The sequence below is a fragment of the Trachurus japonicus genome, chromosome 9 (genome assembly GCF_045865225.1).
Source record: "Trachurus japonicus isolate A0001 chromosome 9, Traja_1.0".
In the NCBI taxonomy this organism is placed as follows: Eukaryota; Metazoa; Chordata; class Actinopteri; order Carangiformes; family Carangidae; genus Trachurus; species Trachurus japonicus.
In genome coordinates, this window is record NC_140915.1 from 39,728,684 (window position 1) to 39,751,571 (window position 22,888).

The 22,888-nt window shown below is 39.5% G+C and overlaps 1 long non-coding RNA gene across 1 annotated transcript; it reads left to right on the plus strand.

Annotated features, from left to right (window-relative positions):
• Positions 1-20,050: 20,050 nt before the first annotated feature.
• LOC146982215 (uncharacterized) lies at positions 20,051-21,597 on the plus strand. The gene is made up of 3 exons (XR_015036663.1): positions 20,051-20,138; positions 20,865-20,916; positions 21,462-21,597. It is a non-coding gene; the product is annotated as an uncharacterized LOC146982215 (long non-coding RNA).
• Positions 21,598-22,888: the final 1,291 nt, after the last annotated feature.

Sequence of the window (22,888 nt, forward strand, 5' to 3'; positions counted from 1 at the left end):
AAACCATTAATGCATGAGCAGCAAAACATGTGTTTATGTGAAATGTCATAAGAAGACTCTCATGATTAGAAGTGTGTTCTCAAGACTTTTGAGCCACACTGTAAATTTGAATATATTTTAATTTAAATTTAGATGACAAAAAGAAGTCTAATGCACTTTGTGTTGTTTTGTGTTGCTGAAGTGTGGGGATCTGATTTACGCAGCAGATAATCTGTGACAGGAAAATTCAGTTGCTGAGACTGAAGATAAGTGTCCATTAACAAAAGGACAGGAAGCTGCTGCTAATCTGAAGAGAGACTTAATGGCAGATAAAATGCCATGGAGAATGCTAGTTCTTCATATTATTGATCTGTGGTGGCATTAGGAAACATAATATTATCTCAAGTGCCACACTCGGTATTAATTAAAAAAACAGCTTTAGCCCTGGCTGCCTCTTCTCAACAATGTGATGAGCAGCTCCAGCAATTATAGAACTGTCAAAGTTTTTGGAAATACAGAGTGCAGAGTGGAGTCTGTTGAAAGTTTGAGTTGAAGCACATGCACTCCAGTTGATATTCCATTTAGTAAGCATGAAAAATCATCAATAGACTATTCTGACAGCAGAGGAGCGCAATAAAAGTACAATGGCATCAGCAAATTGAAAAAACCTTCTGTCATTTGCCCTTCAGGTGAGAGAGAAAATGCTTAGCAGCAAAAAATATCTGCCTCTGTTTGGGAATAAAACGGGATAGATTTTGGTGGTTGATGCCAGCAGCTTTGCAAATCAACAGAGCGAAAACAAACTGCAAGTTAGTTTTTACTCTGTGCATACTGAAAGGGCCCGAAGGCCACACATCAAACCACAGACATTCAAGGACAATTTTCAATAAATCTCAAATAATTTTTAATACTACACAAATGCTTGGCTATAATGTCCTTGTAGAAACTCAGAGTAACAGCACAATGAATTTCAGAGAAACTTGTGCCCTCATCATTTTACTGTTATATCTTTTTTTGTCTATAATGCAGTTTAAGTTATTATTATTAGTATTATTATTATTATTATGGAGTGAATATAGTTTCATTCCCAGGTAGATGGTAGTAATTTCAAAAGGAGGTGTGATGGTCACAGCCACTAACAATAACATTTCTCCTCCTTACTACTCAGTTCATTATCTTTTCATTTGCACACCCCAAAAATATCAATTGCAGGCAATCACACCCAAACAATTATTACCACACAGATTGTTTGATTTATAATCTAGAATTTTATATGAAATGTATAGTCTGCTGTTAACCTTATATCATGTAATACGGAGTGTACACACATTGTACAACACTGTATGGCTATATAGGTCATTTTGGTTAAATTAGGTGCTACAGCCTGTGTTGGACCACCGTCATCCACTGGTCTCTGCCTCCTCCTGCACTGTATCTACACATTGTTTACGTTGTGTGTGAAATTTGGTTCATGCAAGCTTGTGTCCTTTCTATAGCGCGGCGCGCGTTTGCCCTGGCACGCATTTGTAAGAGAAAAAAAAATAGAAGCGCAGCGGCAGAAGTCACGAAATGGAAACACAGCTGGCCACAGCGGTCTATAGCAGCTGCAATATGACCGCTATGGTGGTCTGAGAAGTACATGATCAGAAATCAATTACGTTTCATTTTGATGAGTTAAAGTTTCAGAAGCCATCAAACACACAATCGATCCAGTCGGTGAGGTGCTGAATCTTGTTCCAGCAGGGTCCGGCACAAATTAAGCACTGGTTAAAATATCTTATCTATTTATATTTATTATACATTTCTGGCCATATGTGTAACTGGCCTCATTACATTTCTATTTCCCTTCATGAAGTTTTGTATTGATTTAGTAAAACTTGTTGCCAATGTTACTGTACATAACAGATTTGGTTGGAGTGCCCTCTAGTGGACGCGGGACGTAGGCCTAATAATAAGGTGGTATCTGTGTTTATGATGATAGAATTAAAAAAAAAAAAAACATTTAAAAATTTGAATATAATTTGAATATTTAACATAAGAAGCATTAGAAATTTGAATATGATTTGAGGGGAGGATTGACAGCCCTTGTGCAGGTGAAGTTGGGAGTTCTGTGCCCTGGGCTTGTATGAAACCTACCACCAAGATGGCGACTGTAGTGACGCACTGGAGCATCTGGCCCATAACCTGCCGCCGTCAGCAACGGGACCCTCAAGGGCTATGCCACGATGACTAGGAGGGCCACAGCGGTGAGGAAGGGAGTCTAGGCTGCGGGGCTAGTGAGGCTAGCCAAGCTGCCCACCACCGCGTTACCTACCCCAGGAGGTAAACGGAGAGATCAGAGACAATACAGAAAAGAAAAAGAAAATGTCTTGTGCTGTTGGTTGTCAGAGTGGGAATGCTACTGCAACCTTGGAATAGATCCCTTCATGGCCTACGTCACGCCCTTCACTGGAAGCAATACAACTGACCCGGTGTCTGTTTAGAGACAGGCGTCTACTGTGTTTGGGACAGGTTTTTAATAAATTTGAACAAATGTTATGCTCAACAAAGATGGAAAATATATAATATGCTAAACAAAGGTTCTGTTTAAAAGAGAAGGAATAGAGAGCCGGATTCATTTACAAGTTTATTCAGCACCAACATCTTATAGATGTAGATATAAATGTGTGCTACAGCCACAGCCTATATACTCTGAGAACTTGGACTGAGCCAAGGAAACAGCCCAAGGGCCAGATCGAACAACACGACCGGACGCACCAGGTTCAGGTTGAAATCAAGTCGGGTCGCGCCTCCAGACAAGTCCAAATACGTCACATTGTTTACAAGCTGTATAAATACCGTCATTCAAGACGCCCTTTGAGGTCGATGATTATGGTTGCAAGCCATTAAACATATTGATGTCATATTGTTATCAAAATAAAGTATCTTTTTTAATAAGTACACTTAAATCCACTGAAGGTGGATAAAATATTTAGTATCATTCTTTTGTGGTAACACCATTTAATATTTGACATCAGGGGCATTCAGTGTTGCTTTTGTTAAGAAATGGTTCAAATGTCATTCAAATTACATAAAACCAACATGAATACAGAATACATTTTAACAAATCTGATACATGCCTTTAAAACATTTTTTAAAGATATTTCTGAATTGCTCACTCACTATAACCTCTTAATGAAAACAGTCAGTAAAGTAGAGGGTGGTGGATTCATTGTTGCATTTAACCAGACCTACACCTCCTTTAGCAGACTTCCTTTAACAGTCCTTTCTAGCCTTGCTTTGATGCTTTGCTTTTATGTTTCTGGCCTTGGTTTTGTATCTCTTACTTTAGCTTTTACCGTGCTTTCATTGTGTGTGTGTGTATATATATATATATATATATATATATATATATATATGTTTTGTTTTTGTTTTTTTTCCTTTCGCAAAGTACATTGCATTGTAATGATATTTCCAGTAATATTTTTATTATTATCATCATCATCATAATTATAATCATAATTTAGCTTTGGTGAATTCTGAGCTGATTTAAGAACATCCTCATCATCTCCATTCTCCCTTTGCTTTGAGCGGCACACATCCCCCCCGCAAAAAAAAAAGGACTGATGCAACTGGGAGACATTCAGCTCACAGCCACAGATATGACAAGATGTACAAAGACCAGCAGACTGAAAGCTGATCTGGAAACTATCTTGCTTCATGGAGTGGAAAAATAAACAGAATATACAGTAATTCCAGATTTTGAAAAGTATCACTAATGCTTAAGAATTGCACACTTTAATATACACTACACTGGTTTTGTGCTCGACAGTCAGCTGTTCTGTAAAACTACTGTGACAGTTTACTTGTGTCTGGGCTGCTTTCCTTCCTTCTACATGCATCTGTTCAACCTGAGTCATGCCATACAAAGACAGCAATCATCTCAACCATACAGTTAGAAGTGTACAGCTGCTACCTCAATAGGAGAGAATGCACAAGTTACAGTAATGTATCAGAAGTGGTATTGGGTCATCTCTAACAAAAAGAAAATTGCAGGGCACCGTGTAGCAAATTACATGGTGGAAAAAATGCATATCGGCAGTACTGTAAAGTCATAAGTCTATCATTTTAGATAGATACCTGTGTGTGCTGTTTATGTGTATTAGACTGTATTTCTGCTGTTATGTCTTTCCACTCTTTTTGCTGACAACTGGGAAATGGAGGCAATATCTCTCCTTGAGAACCAGGATGCCTGAGCCTGCCACCTGCCACAACACTGGCCCTCCCATGGTGCACTGCTCAGCCATGCGTGAGGCCATGAAGGACACAGGGAGCTGGGTGGGGTCGAGGTGGGGGGAGGTTGAAGCAGTCAGGTGTAACAGGATTTCTCTGCAACCTTCCCAACCTGCCCACAACCCATGGCTTCACCCATGGCCCAGGTACCTCCCACCACCTCCCTCGCCGGCGCCGCCCTGACCACACAGCCTGCTGCGACCCTGGCAGCCGCCCCATGTGGACACCTGAGGCCAAGCCGACAGGAGAACAACCAGCTGCTTTATTTTAATGGTCCACTGATGGCGAGATGGAGTCAGGAAAAGCATTCTCTCCTCGCTATCCTCTCTGCTCCGCTGTGAGCTCAGAGTTTTGTGGTGATTGAATTCCAATGCGAATGGATTTACAATTGCAAGCCCGGCATCATTACTGGAGCCTATTGTAGAACCTGCAATCCCTCTGCTGTCTCTCCCCCTCCCCCTCCTTCTTTGTCTCTTTCATTTTCCTGGAAGGCATAATGACACTTATGCACTCTGGGTAATGTTCAGCGGAGATGGAAAAACCCCTGCAGCATGCCCTTCAAATTCCAAATCAAACAGCATCTTAACCCTTACACAAATTGATTTCTTAACCCCTCAGCCAGCACGGCTTGAACCTTGAATTAGGCCATTCACGGCCAGAAAATCACGAGCGAACACCTCGTTTTCATCTCAAAGAAGAATCTGGCGTGATGCTCCTCCCCGCCCAGACACACTGGATAGACAGATTGTTTTCTTAGCTTGAATTATTCCTGATAGTCGGCCCCCAAACAGTGCAAGAAATCGGATTTCATTTCTCACTCACACAATCCTCTGCAACCTCTAATCCAGTGGCAGCATCCACAGTCAGCCTCCCCAATAGGCCAAGAAAAACACGATTTCCCCACCACATCAATAAGCGGGGGTTTATTCAGCAGCATGGTGGTCCGTGCGGACTGGCTGCCTGCCCTGCCTATGACAGAGTTTTATTAGTGGGAAGGATGGTGAGGTGCATTGAGACAAGAAGATGGATGCGTCCATGCAGAGTGAGAGTGACAACAGATTATCCCTGCTGCCACAGAAAAGCCACACTGTTGTTTTGGTAAATTTCTGTCTGAACCAGCTTCAACTTTATATTTCTTGGTAAATTTAAAGAATGGATGGGCTTAACCTAACCCTTTTAAACCAACTAGAGCTTATTGCAGAGCTAAAACTAGTAAGCCAGAAGTCCAATAACAAAGTATTCTGTTTAATTTTACAATTGAAAACTCAAATTGTTCTCCGACTCCAGCTTTTCCAGTGTAAGGATTTTCTGCTTTCCACCACTGCAGCTCATTGCAAACTTTTGACTGTTGGTTAGACAAAACAGGACATCTGGGGACAGCACATTGAACTGGAGGGAATAATAATGGGCATAGTTCACCATTTAATCAATTAAAGCAGAAGTAAGCGGAATATGTGTGTTAATATAAGTCTTAAATAGTTATATCTTCCGACAGCAATCACTTCTATAGAGTGTTTGGTCTGAAACACGGGTCTGTCAGTCACTCTGCTCTGCTCTGAGCCCAGGAGAAAACTTTTTTTTTTTCCTACAACCTTTATCCTATGAGGAGAGAGAACGGCATAAAGGGGCGCGTGCGTGTGGTGACGTAGGGACGAGGGCGGGGGCTGCTAACTCCATCGGCTGACAAGAAGCCAAAACGACCGGATCGCTTCCTTCTGCTTTAATAAAAACCTATGAAAAAATAATTTACAGATCAGTAAGTAATGAAAATCGTGAGTTGTGGGCTTACAATGTTGCGTAACATCAATAATACACCACTGTGTCACTGAAACAAAACATTTTTTTCCTACTTTAAAAACCTACTTTTGACTGATTTAACATGCTGTTTATTAGACAGCATTAACACCTTCCCCACTGTGTCTGAAAAGTTCCTGCAACTCCCTCGCTACCTGGCCTACTTCCTGATCTATTGCAACCGAGAGAATTAAGATGTTCACCATCACATTAACAATGGCATCAGACAACAACCCTGTTCTATATTTAATGATTTTTATGACTAGGAGTAAGATGATCAAGAGATCAGTGGAATGAATAAAATGAAGGATGATGGCCAAGATGCAAACTTTACAAAGGTAAAATAGAAAACTGCATGCAAAGGCTCCGAAGTGAGTAATCATACCACATTGCATAAAGACAATGAGAGAAATAAAGCAGACTGCTCTGTTAAAATAATCAGCGCTCCATTACCTTTGGTTTTACCACCTGAAGGAACAGAATTTCAGAGTGAACACAATCGTAGTCCAGTAAGCTAGTACCAAATTACCTACACAAATTAATTTTCTTTTAATTTTAATCTTTTTTCTTTCTTCTTTTCTTTTTTTAAATCATCATTACAACCCAATCAGCAATTGTTTTGCATATTCATCCGGAGCAAAGTCATGAGGGCAGGTGAAACAATGCAGACATCACCTGATTATTACACACAGTTAAAAGGTAATAATTCATTTTACTGATGAGATGCAGGAACACAAGAAGTGGGACTGGTGATGAAGGAGATCAGAGTTAGACAGCAAGACAGTAGAGGGCAAGGGTATTAATCTTCCTGATTTTATAATACTGCAAGCACTGATTAGCTTGTGTATTTCAGATATTATTAGATACAGAAAAAAACTGGCTTTCAGTCAAATGTTTCTAGACACAGCCATTTGTTGAGTTTATCTTTCCTCACTGTGAAACAACGAGAAGCTTTGTAAAAACAGAATACCATGAGCATACTAAGGAAACAACTTCTGACTTCCAGCTTGAGTAGCAGTATGGTATATGGATATTTCCTTTCTTTTTGCTAATCTAGATTCATTTCCATTTGTCTTTGACACAGACTGAAAGCTCTAATATGAAATGGGAGTCTTAACACAGTCAGCAGCTGGGGACGCGCTGGCTATGAAAGCCAGATTAACCCAGGAAGCATCATGATGAATATGATTATTTAGTGACAGAATTTTACCAATAGCTCAGAGTCATGTGTAAGCTCAGGTGATCAGGGAAATCAACCAACACACACTTTTGCACATGAAATAGTTTTTTGTGCGACTGACCCATTGGAACAGGTGAAGAAAAAAAACCTTGCAAGCTTATAGCAACACACCAACCAACCACCACATAGCCTAAGTAAGTTAGTCTGCTATGATCATTCTGAAAAACACCTTGAATCTTTCCTTTCAAATTAGCCAAACTACCTCAAATGAACACTGACTCAACTGTTTATTTAATAAAACAAAGACCAGGAAAGTGACAGCTAATCAACTAACGTACAAACCAACAGTAGCGTATTTTAGGAGGCCATTTAGACCTGGACCTGGTTAGGTACAACAGAAAAGGCTGATTTTTAGCTCACTTTAGTTTCTATGACAACAGGAACCGTGAACATGGGCTACTAATGAAGCTTGAAAAGAAGCTTTAAAGACAACAGCTATGTTTACATCCATAATGGTCATTTACAACAATTTCTACAGCTGCAGATCCAAAGTTTTAATGAGCTAACAGAAAACAGCTGACAGACACACACAGCCATTTTAGCCAAACTACTCACAACAGTATTATATTTCACCACTGGCCTACTGAAACACACCGGATAATTAGCTTAACGTTAGCCGCTGCAACAAATTAATTCACAATTAGACATAAATGCACACAGAGGAATACAAACAGCCAACAGTATCCCACCAAGTAGAGCAACAATGCAGCCAGTTAAATCACTGGTTAGCAGCAGTAGCAGCAGCAGGAAGTTAGCTTGCTCAGTAGCTACATAGATATAGCTATATATGTGCTCAGTAAAGCAGTTAGCTTTGGTGCTGTGTCTTCAAACAAGGACGGAAAAAATGTCGAGCTTGCTGAGCGCCCTTCATGAATAAAAACTCCTCTCTGAAATTCAAGGTTTGCTATCCTGAAAAGAGGTCATGGCGTTTCAAGATGGAGGACAGTGAGACGGGTTAAGGGCCACATGAAGTGTGGGAATATTGAGCACTCAATTTGCACGCGGTTTTCTTCTCTTATTTAGCTACTTCCTGTCTGCACCATGTTTACGGACGTCAATTTTAAAATGGAAATCACAGTAGACTACAGGGTGCTAGCACAGGTCTTGAAAGTCTTAAAAAGTATAGAATTAATGGATATAAGTTGAGCTCACAGTAGAATTTGTTGTAGGTTTTATATAATTTCTGACCCTTCAGGGCTCATTTTCTCACCTACACTGTTCTAAAACACACATGGCAATGGTGCTGCAACCAAACTACACAGCTTTTAAGTGATTGTCTCAAAACTGCATGAAGTCGAGGTCTTAAGAACATCATGATTAGTCTGGATTTTTTATTTGGGAATAGGGCAAGCACCATGCAGTAACATTATAATTGTTTTAGGTATGTAGCATGGATGGAGTAAAAATAAACCAATATTCATTTACAAACACACTCCTCAGTATTGGGTCATACAAATGCAATTAGTCAAACATTGAAGTTATTAATATGTCACCAAGCTTTTTGTTTTTTTGGGCAGTCCAAATGAAATGTTGAACAACTGAACATAGTTCTGTCAAGGACATTTGACATTTAATTAAAAAATGTTGCTGTTACATTTACACTACATTCTCTACTATAAAATAGAATATCATGTTATTTATCCCATTCTATATTTATCCAACCGCATAGAAACCATCTGTCCAATCTGTTGTGATTCTACATGCAGAGCATGAACAACATGATACATTAAAGGCTCACACAGGTGTTTTCAATTACTGCAACAGGCCTGCTCTGAATGAAGTAAGGGAGTGCTCACTGCTCACTGTGATTTACACAAAGTCACTCAAGTCCATGTGCTAATCGGGATGATAAAAGTGTAACTTCTTTCAGCTAACAGGTGCAACATAACTAAGAAGAAAAAATAGTGAGGAGGAGGTCAGTCAAGCCCAGTCTGTACACACCCACACAGTTATTAGAAGACTTCTAATGAGGCAAAATAAAAGGCAACACCTGTGGCAGTGCGCCACTGATGTGTGGGATATTAAACTTAATATTCCCCAACAGTTTAAAAAAAAAAATTAGCCTCACATCACCAAGCTGTGTACATCAAAATGCTGCTTGCATTCTGACACTTCAATAATCCAATAATAATCCAGTCTGCATACTAATCTGCATCCATATGGCGATAAGGCATTCTGTATCCTCTGCACTGCCACTTAGATAGAATTTGAATGGAGGACTGTGAGTATTTCTCCCACATCGAGTCTTCTGTGAGTACATACATAGACAGTGCATCAGTTGACTTGCATAAGAAAAGGGAGAGTATGGATGAATGGATATTGCTTTCCATAGTGTTTAGTTAAACAATACTTAATATTGTAACTTAATTAAACCTAAACACTTTTAATTCTTTCTTAGATTTTTAGCGGGGACCTTAAAATAATTTAGCTACTATTCGCTATAGCATGACAAGCAATTTGTAGAAAAGCAGGTGAACTGAGTCTGGCTGACAGTCACCTTTCTTTGCAGATTAGTGACCTGCTAGCCCAAACATTGTCTCACACTGCCAGGTTGAAGGGTCCATTGTGTTGGTCACCACTTGTCCCCACTAAATTGTCCGACATGTCTTTCATTTGATGGTCCCAGCATCAGCTCTTTATGTGAAATGTGCACCCATGCGTGACGGCAGGAGAATGTACATGTGTGTGCATTTGTGTCTATGCATGTCGCTGTATCGTATTGATTTTCCATACAAAGGCTTGCACATGAACAGACGTGTGTTCCCTGGAGCAGTGACCTGTCAATCCCAAATGCCGTCTGAAAGAACTGTGTCCTGCTTTTAGACTCCTCCATCTCCCTGACATTGCAGCCTGTGAGACAGCCATTCACACCGCACCCTACTCTTACGTCCGTAGCTGCTGATAGTGCTCCCTGACTATTGAGGCACCCAGAGAGTAATGTGTGAAATATGTGTCATTTTCCATGATGAGAATTTCTGTCAAAGGAAGAAAAACAGTCACAGGAGGAGCATGAAAAAGAGTAGAAAAGGATCTGAAGGTATTCATTGATATTCAAATTTTATTAAAAAGCTGCCATTGTAGAAGTTGTACTAGTTCTGCATCTTGAAGAGACTGAACAGTGCAATTAGCTCTTCACACAGAAGAGGAATTTTTGGGGAAAAATACAGCATTGTTTTTATTTCATTCCTCAGATGATACGAGGTGAGATCTGGCGGCAGACTGACTGAATTTCTTTTCAGCTCTCATTTATGCACCTCAGTGAAGAATGGGCTGCAGGTTGAATGTAGGATGGGTGCACCAACTCAGCATTCACCCACTCCATTTATCCAAGTATCAAGTTGTGCGTGTGGCCCGACTGCACAGCAGTAATACGGCTCCCTCTGACAGAGTAAAAAAAAAAAAAGAAGTAAAAAGGGATTTTAAGAATTGATAATGGGCTAAACTGTCCATGCAGCAAACATCATATTGGTCCTTGCACACATTCACGCACACACTGAATTGTGCACTATCATTAACAATAGGGCCAGAGAGGCCACAGGGGGTAAATAATATCTATTTTTCATGTCACACTCATAATAGATTCCATGAAGCAGAATGATATGTTTCCCCCCCAAAGCAAAAGCAAGAAAATCATGCTTTTGAGTTGGTATCGATTAGATGTGCCTGAATTTCCCCATTTCATCACTTTCTATGATTACTCCAGTGATTTATAGTGTCTTAGCATGTTGCTATATTTTCCTTGAGTGACTGGAACACCTTGCAAAAGGAATGAGAAACTGGTCAAGGTGAAGTGAAGGTGAGATTTAGAGTTTTACAAGACAAACATTAACCCTTAAAAAGACCATACCCTCATCCAGCACCATGTTTCATATCATATCATTGATTTATTTTATTCAAATGAACGCTCTTTAGATGAAAAACAAAATGAAATCAATGTAAATTGTGGCTATCCCAAAGCCACAGTGGAGCCATTATTCTGTCCACTTCATAAAATCATGATTTATATGACATTACTCTTCATGTCCAAATGTGGGTTTCCCTGCTATCATTAAAAATATATAGATTAAACAAAAGAAGGTGGGGGAAGAGCACAGATGGGATTATTATATAAACCACTTTGCCCTTGAACTGGGTTTACTGCCAATTTTAGCCAACAGTTTAGGCTGTTTTTGTTCAGAATTCACAGCTTGTGAAAGGGGATTGGATTCAATAAAATATGTGCAAACAATGAGTCATAAAGCTTGGCTGAGCTTATATAACACAAACAATATGTGTTGTCCCTTCCTGGAAATCTTCTGTCTTGTGCTCAGCTTGTCATCAATAAACATGTCTAGGTATTTGTATTTGTCAAACTGCTCCACAGCTTGGCCCTTGACAATATGGCATCTGAAATCGATCAACACGTCCTGATGCTAAGCTGCAAAAATGAATTCTCACACCACTGAGCAAAGTCCAACAGCAGGGCCAAGGCTGCCCATTTATCCTGTGGGAGTACAGTGTATTTGCCGAGGGATATGGATGGTCCGTCGTCTATCATCTGCAGGGAGTAGTGGAGGAATGCAGAGCTAAACTCACATATTTAAGGTTCATATAGATCGCTGACGCTGATATGCATTTTTAAAAAGTTATTCAAGAAAATCTGCAAGTTGTAGAAGAAACATAGGCACTAGGGTGAACTTGAATGTACTTGAAAATCACCAACAGGGGCTTTTTAATTTAGACCATGCTTCATTTTGCTTATCTTCTGACCCAATACGTCACTACTTTTATTGTTTTATTTGCTCCATTTGTCTTTGAGGTCATGTTACTATTGTACTGTTCGTGCATGTGTATGTGCGTGTGTGTGCGAACTGTGTAGGCATATAAAGAGCAGTATCAAAGTCACCGGAAAAGGAGGATGTGTAAGAGAGAGGTGGGTACATTTAAGGACAAAAGAGAGATTAGAAAAATGGCTTTAAAATCATAATCCATATTTATCTTAGTTTAAAACAGGGGAAGTAGCCAGCCTGGTCCAGTCTGCCTACAAACACCTCTAAATTAGACTGAGTAACACTAAATATTTTTTGTTGAAATTAATTTACAAACTAAAATAAATAAGACAAGCTCTACTTTTGCTGGGAGTGACATGCTGAATTACTTTGGTTGGGTGCAGTGATTTCCTTCACTCTATCACAATGGAAAAAAATGAAATGATTAATAATTGGATTCCAATAGTTGTTATGTTAATCTTTGGACAGAGCTGACCTGGCTGTTTCCCCCTGCTCCCAGTGTTTATGTTAAACTAATTTAGCATCACATTTAGTGCACTGACATGAAAGAGAGAAAAAAAGAAAAAAGAAGTGAAAAGTGGGTTTGCCAAATATGTTAAACTGCTCCCTTCAGAAGGTTTGTTTGCATCTTAGTAAAAAAAAATCCAATTACATACAGAAAATGGTGTTTTACAAATTGAAGAAATCAGCAGTTGCTTGTTAGATTCTTTTTGGCAGCAGTGAATAAAATAATAAAAGTATCGAGGTTGACAAACTATGTGAATGTATCACTGCAGCTTTGCTTCAGTTTCATCCTCCACGCAAAAACCAGAGAAACTCGGGGAGACAGGGCAAACTCTTGTCTGTAAGAGCAGAACGCTGCGCTCAGCTGCTGCTGCCAGCCTTGAACTGGCTGTGATAGCAGCCCATGATAAGTTGAATAAATTATGGTGCTCTTGTCTTTGTAGTGGGAGTTGAACACCTTGCACAGCAGCTCCAGCCCCCAGTCACTTGGTGAAAGTAAAATACTGAACATTACTAAATACCTGTCTGTGAAGACTTGTCGAGACACGCCTATGAAAAATGAGGAAGTGATATCACTGAGGTCATATTTAACAGCGACTGCGTTTATTTTATTATTATGATTTATATAATTTTTGTGCAAAGCTGAACAGTATTGTTTCTGCAGTGCTGGGGGCACAAGTTTTTGACTTGCCTGTCTGTCTGCCCCATTGTTATAATGAACAAAATATTTCAGTAATGTTCTCAGGGAACTTCTCAAGATTTGACACCAAGGTTCACTTGGACTCAGGATGAGCTGCGTGGTCAAAGGTTAACTTTACTGTGACTTCACAAACATGATTTTGATGACTCCCAAATTCATCCACTTATTAAAACACAATTGAACTTAAATGTCCTCAAGGATAAAATGAAGTGATGACATTTGGCCAAAGGTCAACTTTGCTGTGACATCATGATGTTAAAAAAAAATAAACCTGGCCATTTTTCTGTGCAGACATTCAGGAAGGGGGAATATGTCATATGTGACCATATTTCCTTGTAGTTAAATGTCTCTTATATATCAATAACAGTAGGCTATACAATCAAATAGAGTCTGCTTTGTGCATGGGACATAGAAAGACAAAGAAACAGATGCACACAAGCATCAAGACCTTGAAAAATGCTTTTCTCCTCTCATCTTTACAGTAAATGGATTCATTGTCTAACGACTGCAGTCATTATCTTTTGTATATCATTTGAAGAAAACGACCTCCACAGGGGTGGTGCTGTTTTGTGTCGAAGGCGACATATTGTGAGGGCTCACGTGTGTTGTAAAACATTCTTGGCAATCAATAGCAGCAGTTTCCATGGATATAATTTCCTCTGGATTGTTGCTGATGGCGTCTGTTTTCCCCCCACCCCTCAGTGGTACTGTCAACCCCCCCTGGTGTGCTGAGTGGACACCTGCCATCCACAGCTGAATCTGCACTCCGGAGCTTAAAGTCTTTATCTCTGCCTTTCGCTCTAATATTTAGAAGCTTGGAGCTATTAGTTTACAACCTCTCATCCAGCTAAACCCATAAAACAAACCAATCAAAAACCCAGCACAACACCCAGGCTTAGAGAAATCCATTCGCTTTCTTGGGCTATTGATCTTGCCCTCCAGAGCCAAGGCCTTTCTCTAGCTCAGAGGCTTTACAAGAGAGATAGAGACACGTCTATACCGCTAAAAAATTGCATTGATTTGAATAGAGCTGCTTACCTCGTTTAGAGGCATAAATTATCTGGTGATTATTAGCCCATGAGGGGTCATGCTGCGCTCTGAGGGTCTGTAGGAATCTGAATTTGATGAGAATTTGTTTTAGACTTTGTTACATTAAAGTGAAGGTTAGATTTTGGCTTTGGCAGACTTGAATCAAACAGCACTAAACCTATGAAGACCAACTGTCCATTTATAACTTACATTATCCTATACAGCACTCTATGCCAAATGACACGTTGACAGCCAGTACACACAGGATATGATTACAGAAAATTGGAATTGTAGGAAACATGTTGTGCTCTTTTTCACGGTGCCTGTAATGGTGAATACCTTTTGCATGAAATGAATATGTGGATGGGTGAAGAAAATGGCAGAGCACTCAAGTTAAACTCATTAGCGAGCCCAGCGGGGGCATTTGTTCCACAGCTATCAAGGAATCCTGGACTGCTTTTCATTATGCATTCTCCCTGTATGCTTCCAGTCTGTATTTGGTTGGATTAAAAGCATTTAACTACTAGAGATGGGGGAAAGAAATTGCTCTGCCTTCAAGCAACATGCTCCAAGTCTTTGGTACATAAAACAAAAAAAACAGGGATTTGTCTTCTGCACAAAAGAATTGATTCACGATTGTAATTACAAATTGTGAGAAAATTATTTGAGAGCAATTGTTGCTTGTTGCCTTTTTTGTCATTTTGTTGTTAGTATTTCTAGCATTTTTATTTTTATTTTTTATTTTACATTTTATTTTTTTACCAAATTGAGCCAAACACAAGTTCTATAATTGCCAAGCTGAGTATCAGAGAGATTTCTATTGAGCAATTTATTTATTGTGCTTCCTTTTTCATAAGGCTCTATGTGCTTTGGTGATTCATTGACAAACCATAGAGAGTTATAAAAAAAAAATTAGTCATAACCACTGTGACCTTCTGTATTCTGCCTTTCAATGCAGATTTTTTGCAATTTAACACAATGTATAAAATAAAGTCTAAATGCTGTTATTCTTCCTCCTGCTTGTAACGATGATCTGTGAATTTTAAAGAGACCTGCTGCCTTTCTTTGTCACTCTGAGCACCGCAGTGTTACATCTATATTAAAGTGTAAATGGATTTTGGATTCAGTGTGACAAATGTCTTGGCAGGCGGCACCCACATATTCACACCATATTCCTTTAAGGACAAAGTCGCTGTGAGAAAAGGCAAAGTGATAGACAAAGACAAGCACCTCTTTGCAGAGTGTGATCCTCAGGGGATCGATCAAGGGCAACTCTGTCCATATTTGGTTTTGGCAGCACTCTAGCACAGATCAATATTTATCTGTTTATGATGCTTCTGAATGAGCATTTCAACTTAGTGGTTCCTGTGGCCAAGGATACAGCTCATTCTTCTAAAATGTTATATTCACCGTTACAAATCAAATAATGAATGTCCTGTCTCCTGAATGTTCACTTGCTAATATTAATGGAGAAAAAAAACTTGAACGGAAAGTGCTCTTCTAGCTCTAATAAATTTCCAGTGTATAGGCAGGAATTTGTTATAGTTCCAACACCTGTGTCTGGTGCCTGTCTATGTTTATAGAAGCAACATTTTACGGGAAAATAAACCAATTTCAATAGAATTGCTGCAATCAGTGGATATGCATGTGGGCATATCTATCAAAACGAGTTAATCTTAATGTTACATGCAAATCCCATTATAAGCATTGCATTTTATGTTTTGTCTGATGACAAGAAGCTTGGGCATCTGATTAAGATGTCCCTGTAATGTGTCATGGAGATATTCTGGGCACATCCAATTGGGAGAGGACCCCGAAGAAAACCAAGAGCACATCAGAGACTTAATATATCTCCACTAGCACCTAGACACCCAGGGAACCCCCAGAAAGACATGGAAAAACAAATCCCAGCCCTGTTTTTCTTGGTTAGCTGCCGCTATTACCCAAGAGCACAACATGATGGATGGGTGGATGTCTCTTTCAGGGTAAAAGGACAATGGGATTGTCTTTAGAGTATATTAAAGGGCATAAAGTTGTACTGTAGCTGTAGTAATAGTTGTGCGTGATTGCAGCTTTACACGACAAGAGTGCAATATGAACCATTGCGCCTCCAGCAATTGACAAATGTGACAAGTTTTTTTATGCCATGAATGTTGTAAATTGCTCCCTCAAAGGTCATATTCTTTCAGTTGCTGCTGTGATACAGTCACTTTATCAACATTGTCCACCGCAGAGATGACATAACAGGTTTCATGAGATTGTTAAGTTAATCTGCTTAAAAGAGACTGTGGCAACATCAAGGTTGTCAGCAATAAAAAGGGCTTGGGTGAAATTCAATTGGATGAGATGAGTTGCGACAGTTGATACAGAGAGCTGTTGCGCTGATGAAATGGATTCATTGTGACGGCTGAAGATAATGAGCTTTACTCAATCAGCTTGAGAGGGCATCCAACCACCGCTTCCACCGCTACCTGGCTGGTGTTTGGGGGTCTGATGGGGACAGACAGGACAGGTAGCTGTTTTCCAGATGTGTTCAGTAGAGTTCAGTGATCCAGGGCTCCAGAGCAAGCACAGCCCACAGTGCTCAGCATCACACAGGCAGGGTGATGACTAACTTTTATGTATGTTCATACTTTGGTGGTCAGTGACGTTGCGTGATCTTTAAAGCTGCACTAATCAGTGTTTGTTGCAAAATGTATAAAATTGTAAATGTATAATCTAAAAAGCGCTGAGTGTTTTAGTGTCTTTCAGTTTATTGTTTTGGTTTTGTGGCCCTGCTGCTGTCACCAGTCCTGTTTCCATCTGCTTTTCAGATAAACTGCTCCAAAGATCCACTGAGCAGCAACTGGCTTGTAAATAATAAAGAGCTACACCGTATATTTTTCCACAGATATTAGCGGAGAGTAAACCAGAGATGAAAGTTGAGATTTAAAATGGATTTACTTTCATTGGCAGAAATTGATAGAAACACAGTTTACTGTATATTAAAGCTAATGTTGCTTTATGCCTGCTGGAGGAATAAATAGCCATCTTTTGTTATACTGACTTACCACTTACAATGTAATGAGGCCAAAAACGAATTCAAACAATTCTGTTTTTTTGTATCACTTCATCATTGCAGCTACACTTCAAGTGACATTCTTTGAATCAAATAATCATTTTTGATAAATTAGAGAAAACTAAAGACAGCAGCAGGAATGTTCCAATGGTCTCTTACTGATTTACTGATATAGATTTTATTAGGGCCTTTTACATTATGCAAAATTGAGGGTGTGGTACTTTGAGTGATACAGTGCTGTCACGGTCTGCTAGCTGTCTGCTTGGCATCACTTCAGCTAATTCAACTTACTGAATGTGACCTCGACTGTTTTTATGGGTTGTGTGCTTTTGAGGAATATTTTAATGCAAATTTTAGACACACAACAGCCAGTTTTATGACTCCCAGAATGGGAGGGAGTCTGTTTCCTTTTTCTTTTTTTTTGTGAGTTGAGCGATATTCTAATATTCTTATGTCAGTGCAAATAAGCCAGTATCGATCTCTGTATACACCATGCCTGTGTCATTAGGTCAGATTGTTTATTAGCTAATTAGCCAGTGAATTAATTAGCCTTTGGTTAGCCTTTCACTGGAGCTAAAGATGCTGATGCAGTTATTAAACTGTGATGCACCAAAAGTCTTGTTTTCACACATGCCCCACCCCTTTTTGTATTACATTGGAGTTAGGTGGAGTCAGGTAATACTGTTATGATCATGGGGATGATGGAACAGTTCACTCTGAGCTTCAAAACTGTATTTATGCACTATACATTAACTTTATTTAATGAAATGCTCCCATTACTTTTTATGTCCTGCCAAACGTACAGTACGTATAGTAAGGTATTGTACCTGCTGTTTTTCAAGGATACTTTGATAATCTTGTTCTCTTTTTGTGAGCTCATTTCATTTCATTCATTTTTTGCAGCAGCTACTGCCAGCCCTTTGACCTGTGCACCATTTCATAACAACTTGTCTAGTTTGTGGTGCTAAAATCTGCAACGACAACACATTAAAAACTAAATTTTGAAATATGTACTGTATGTTAACTGTGTCTTTTTGTTGGAAACCCACAAACATGTGCAATTCCAGGGGATTTAAAAGCGGTTGGTTCAGCAATAGTTGTTCTGATTTTGCAACACGGTAGCGCTTCAGGGTAATTTGTTTTAGTTCTGCACCACCACTATTTTTGTTCTAGCAGTGCAAAATGCATTCATGAAAAAGATACATTTTAAACATTAGGATTAGACTTCTTCATGTTTATACACAGACAAGCTGTTAAATGGTTGTGGGTAGAGAAGAAACTGCTCATTTCTGGTCCCGTGGCAATTTATGTCACAATCCTATTCCATTTAAAATACCATGCAGTTAATACCAACATTTAGAATGCTCACTTTGATGCACGGTGTAAAACCCAGTCAGCAGTGCACAGCGTGGGGGCACAGGATAAGCAGCAAATACAATACCTATCAAAATTTGCCTGCACCACAGAATTCTGACAATTTCCTCATAGAGAAGACAGTGCAGAGCAGATCTGTCACAAAAGCTTCTCAAAAAAGAAGCTGATGTCCTTGTGTGGGAGGTGCAGCATCACCACAAGCCAATACACTATACAGCACCTTAAATTAGCTTGGAGAGGACATAACACATTTGGTTACTTTATTTTTCAGTTCCAAGGAGATCCAATGTCCAATGAAAGAAACGCTTTAATGACATTAGGTGATGAGCCAACTGGCTGCCGACCATGCGCACAGCTTTGCCAGAACAGGGGAACACCCATCATGTTTGACATTTTTAGACAGTCCCCATCAATTTACATACTCACAGTTTGCTGTATATAGTTAGCATGAAAAATGTAGGTGGCCTCACATATTTTTATCTGCTTGAGAGGTTTATGTCAAAGTCAAATAGCTTATTCTGCATCACTGAGCAGAGCCTCGAAAATATAAAAGATTTTGAATAGAAATAGAATAGAAAATCAAAGTACATTGATCACATGCTGTTATTTTCATTACATGTTTGACTTGGTCCAAGCAGGAAGTGGCAAAAGCACAAATCCTGATGATCCTTGAAACCTTAAATTTGCACTTAAGTGTTCAACTTAATTACTGACACACCTGTTGTTATAATTTTTTCAACCTTTTTTCAGTCATGTGTCAGTTTCCTGTTTTATTATCTCAGTGTTCCCTTCCTGTTTCCCGTGTGATTACCTGTCCCCACCCTAATGTGTTTCACCTGTGTCTCGCAATCCCTTCCCTCCTGTAACCAGTGTTCCCCAGTGTGTCAGTGCCAGATTGTCTTGTCTCTGAGAGCAGCATTCCAGTGTTTGATTATAGAGAATATCCCCGTATCTGACCATTTTTGTCCCTAGTTTCCGAGTCTTAGTCTGCCGATTTTGTACCTTTGCCTGTCTGACTGCCTTTTTGGATTTTGACCCTTGGACCGAATAAACAACCTTGATAACTGTCTACTGTCTGCCTGCCTGCATCTGTGTCCGCCAGTCTCTGTGTTCTTGACAGGTACACACTTAAAAATGCTGGGTTATTTTCATAACCCAACTGCTGGGCAGCTGTGGATTTTGAGCTGATTGGGTTGTTTTTATCCAAGGTTGGGTTAAATATTTTGACCCAACAGATTGGGTTGATTTTCCTGCCCTGAGATTATCCTAGGTTGGGTTAGGCCTAAATATTTTAACCCAACAGTTGGGTTGATTTTCCCGCCCAGAGATTTCGACAGTTGAGATTTCGACAGTTGGGATTTCGACAGTTGAGAGTACACCTCACTCTCCAGCTTCAGACCACAGAAAACACTGTAAATGGTAAGTAAAACTTAAATTATTAGCCTACAGGTTTGGTAGTTTAATGTGGTAGCCAAATAGTTGTGTCTTAGTGTTACTTAAAAACTTCCCCTCACTCTGGACTAGGCGTTTTTTTCCGAGTTGCTTGCTTGCTCGCTAGCTAATTATTTTCAACTGATAAAATGGTTTCCATCACAGCAGCAGCAGCAGCAGCAGTTGTCAGGGCCGTGAAGGAGAGGAAATGACAGGAGTTTCAACGGACAGGAGGACTGTGGTGAGTTGGGAAGTGGGTGTTAGCCGATAATATAATACATCCATGGTGTTAGCAGCGGATGCTAACCGCTAGCGCTAGGCGAAGTTAGCATCGAGCTAGCTGAACTTTTCTTTGCAGTGCTGCTGCTGCTCAGAGAAAGAGATATGCTAGCAGCAGTGGCTAACATCCAGGATAGCTGGTGGGGCTATTAGCTCTCCTACTCTGCTGCACTTAGCTGTCCATCAAAGTCTGAGTGTAGGGATATTTTTCTGTTAGCTGTGTGTGTATATTCAGTTGTGATAACATTAATGTGTGCTGAACCGTTAGTCGTTAAAAAACCGTCTTTGGTCGTTAGTGGGGGGGGGGTTAACGCACGTCGCCATAGTGACTGGCAGCAGTGAGTCAGGAAGGAGGGTGAGTGCCTTATTTAGTGCTTTTTGGTGCTATTTTGAGATGTATAACATTATTGCGGTCTTTCTTTTCTCTGCCCATAGTGAGAAGTGCTTGCAAATGATGTGGCCTTGTCTCATGGACACTCCAGGCATGGTGAGTTTACATCTACAATGTTTGTTTGTTGCCCTGGCTAAAATTCATATATTTTATTTCGACTTCTGGCTAAAAATCAAGGAATCCCTCATCCCAAAATTCATATAGAACCCTGTTTAAAAATTAATGGAATAAATAAATAAATATTTTGAAAACATTATTGTAAAAAATAGAGTTCATGATTTGATTCTACCATATGGGCTTCAACAGGATGGGTATTTGAAGGGTTAAATGCAGAGATGCATACCGGTAGTTCATTAGCTGTGCACATTCAGCTAATTTGATTAAAATAAGGACAGGAACATAAATATCAGTGGTAAAAGATAAAAGCATTTAATAGTTAATGGTACTCTAAGTTTATAGTTACAAACAGTTCAAGTTCATAACTTCTGTTAAAATACAGTAGTTAAAAACAAGTTCATAGATATTAACGCTTCATTATAACGTACCCAGGTGCCTACCCAGTGTACAGATATTATAGCTACCTGGGATGGCTGTTACATGTGCCTAACACCCCCCTCCCCACCCCCCTTTTTTTTGCTCAGGATTTTGCAGTGATACAGCCAGTGTTCTGAAAGAATGTCTGAGAAATGGATCCCGGAGTTGGCTGAGAAGATCATTCGTATGGCTAGGAAGGAGAAGACTGGAGACCCTCTTGCAAACATCGATTCACTCTCAGCAGGTATTCACATAGAGCTGGTGTAACATGTGGCTCTCAACTTTGTAGAAGTCAGCTTTTTCTCAGTGCAGCAGTGTGAGTTTGAGATCATGCACGTCATAGTTTGAATTGACGTCTGTCAATCATCATTATACTGTGCTAAGTGGAATTGACTGGTCATTTTAGCATGTACAGAAATGTGCTTAATGGACTAAGACTCCAGATACAGCACTGGGCATTACCTGTAGAGTTGAACCTAACCTGGTGTACAAACTAATTTTTGAATCTTGTTTTTTTTTTCTTTATTCTTCAGCCCGGAACAAACATGGTGCAGTACCTGGCGACCGCAAGCAGTAGCGCAGAATACCTGTATGTCCCCATGCTAGGGAGAAGCATCAGTGGGATAGCCTTGGAGCACCCATCTCTATCGGGTGCGGTGGATGGGGTATAGTTGTTACTGATATAATTTGCCAAAATATGTAGACTGAACATGTGAAGGGGGCAAAAAGCTAGATGCACTTTGTTTTTTTCTTTTCCTTTCCTTTTTTAATATGCAAGTTATTGTATGTTTAGCACTTAAAATCAATGCACTTTGCATTAATTTTATGATCCAGCAATGTTAAAAATGTATTCCACTGTTTTAAAGTGAATTTCATCTGAACTTGAAATTTCCTTTTACTTGTATGGTAATAAAATAATGAGCATTATGTACTTGTTTCATTGAATCATTTCAGGTTTAATAACAAATTCATTGTGCAATGCTAAGGTTAATGTTCATTAATTAATGCTAATTTTGTTCTCAAACCAACATTTCCATTTTAACCCACTTCTTTGGTAACATTCACCCAACAACGTGGTTGTGTTTTAGCCCATTTATTAGTTAATATTTAACCCAACAGTTTTGTCTCGGCTATATTGTAAATGAGGTTGCTCCTCAATATATTTCTGAGTTTAAATAAAGGTTATAATAAAAATAATAATTGGTTCTATTTTAGCCCATTTATTGGATAACATTAACCCAACAGCAGAGTTGTTTTTAACCCATTTTTGGGTATACAGTCTCAACCCAACATGCTGGGTTAAGCCCATAACCCAACCCTGTTGGTCTAAAACAACCCAGCGTTGGCCAGGTCCAAAAATGGACCAGCGTTGGGTTGAGCGTTAACCCAATTTGGGTTATTTTCAACCCAACATTTTTAAGTGTGTATCATCATTTTACAGCTTCGTACTGATCTTTTTATTTCTTTATGCTGGATTAGCAGCATCATTATGTGCCCTTGGCTGCCTCTCTGTCTTCCCCTTTGCTTATCCATA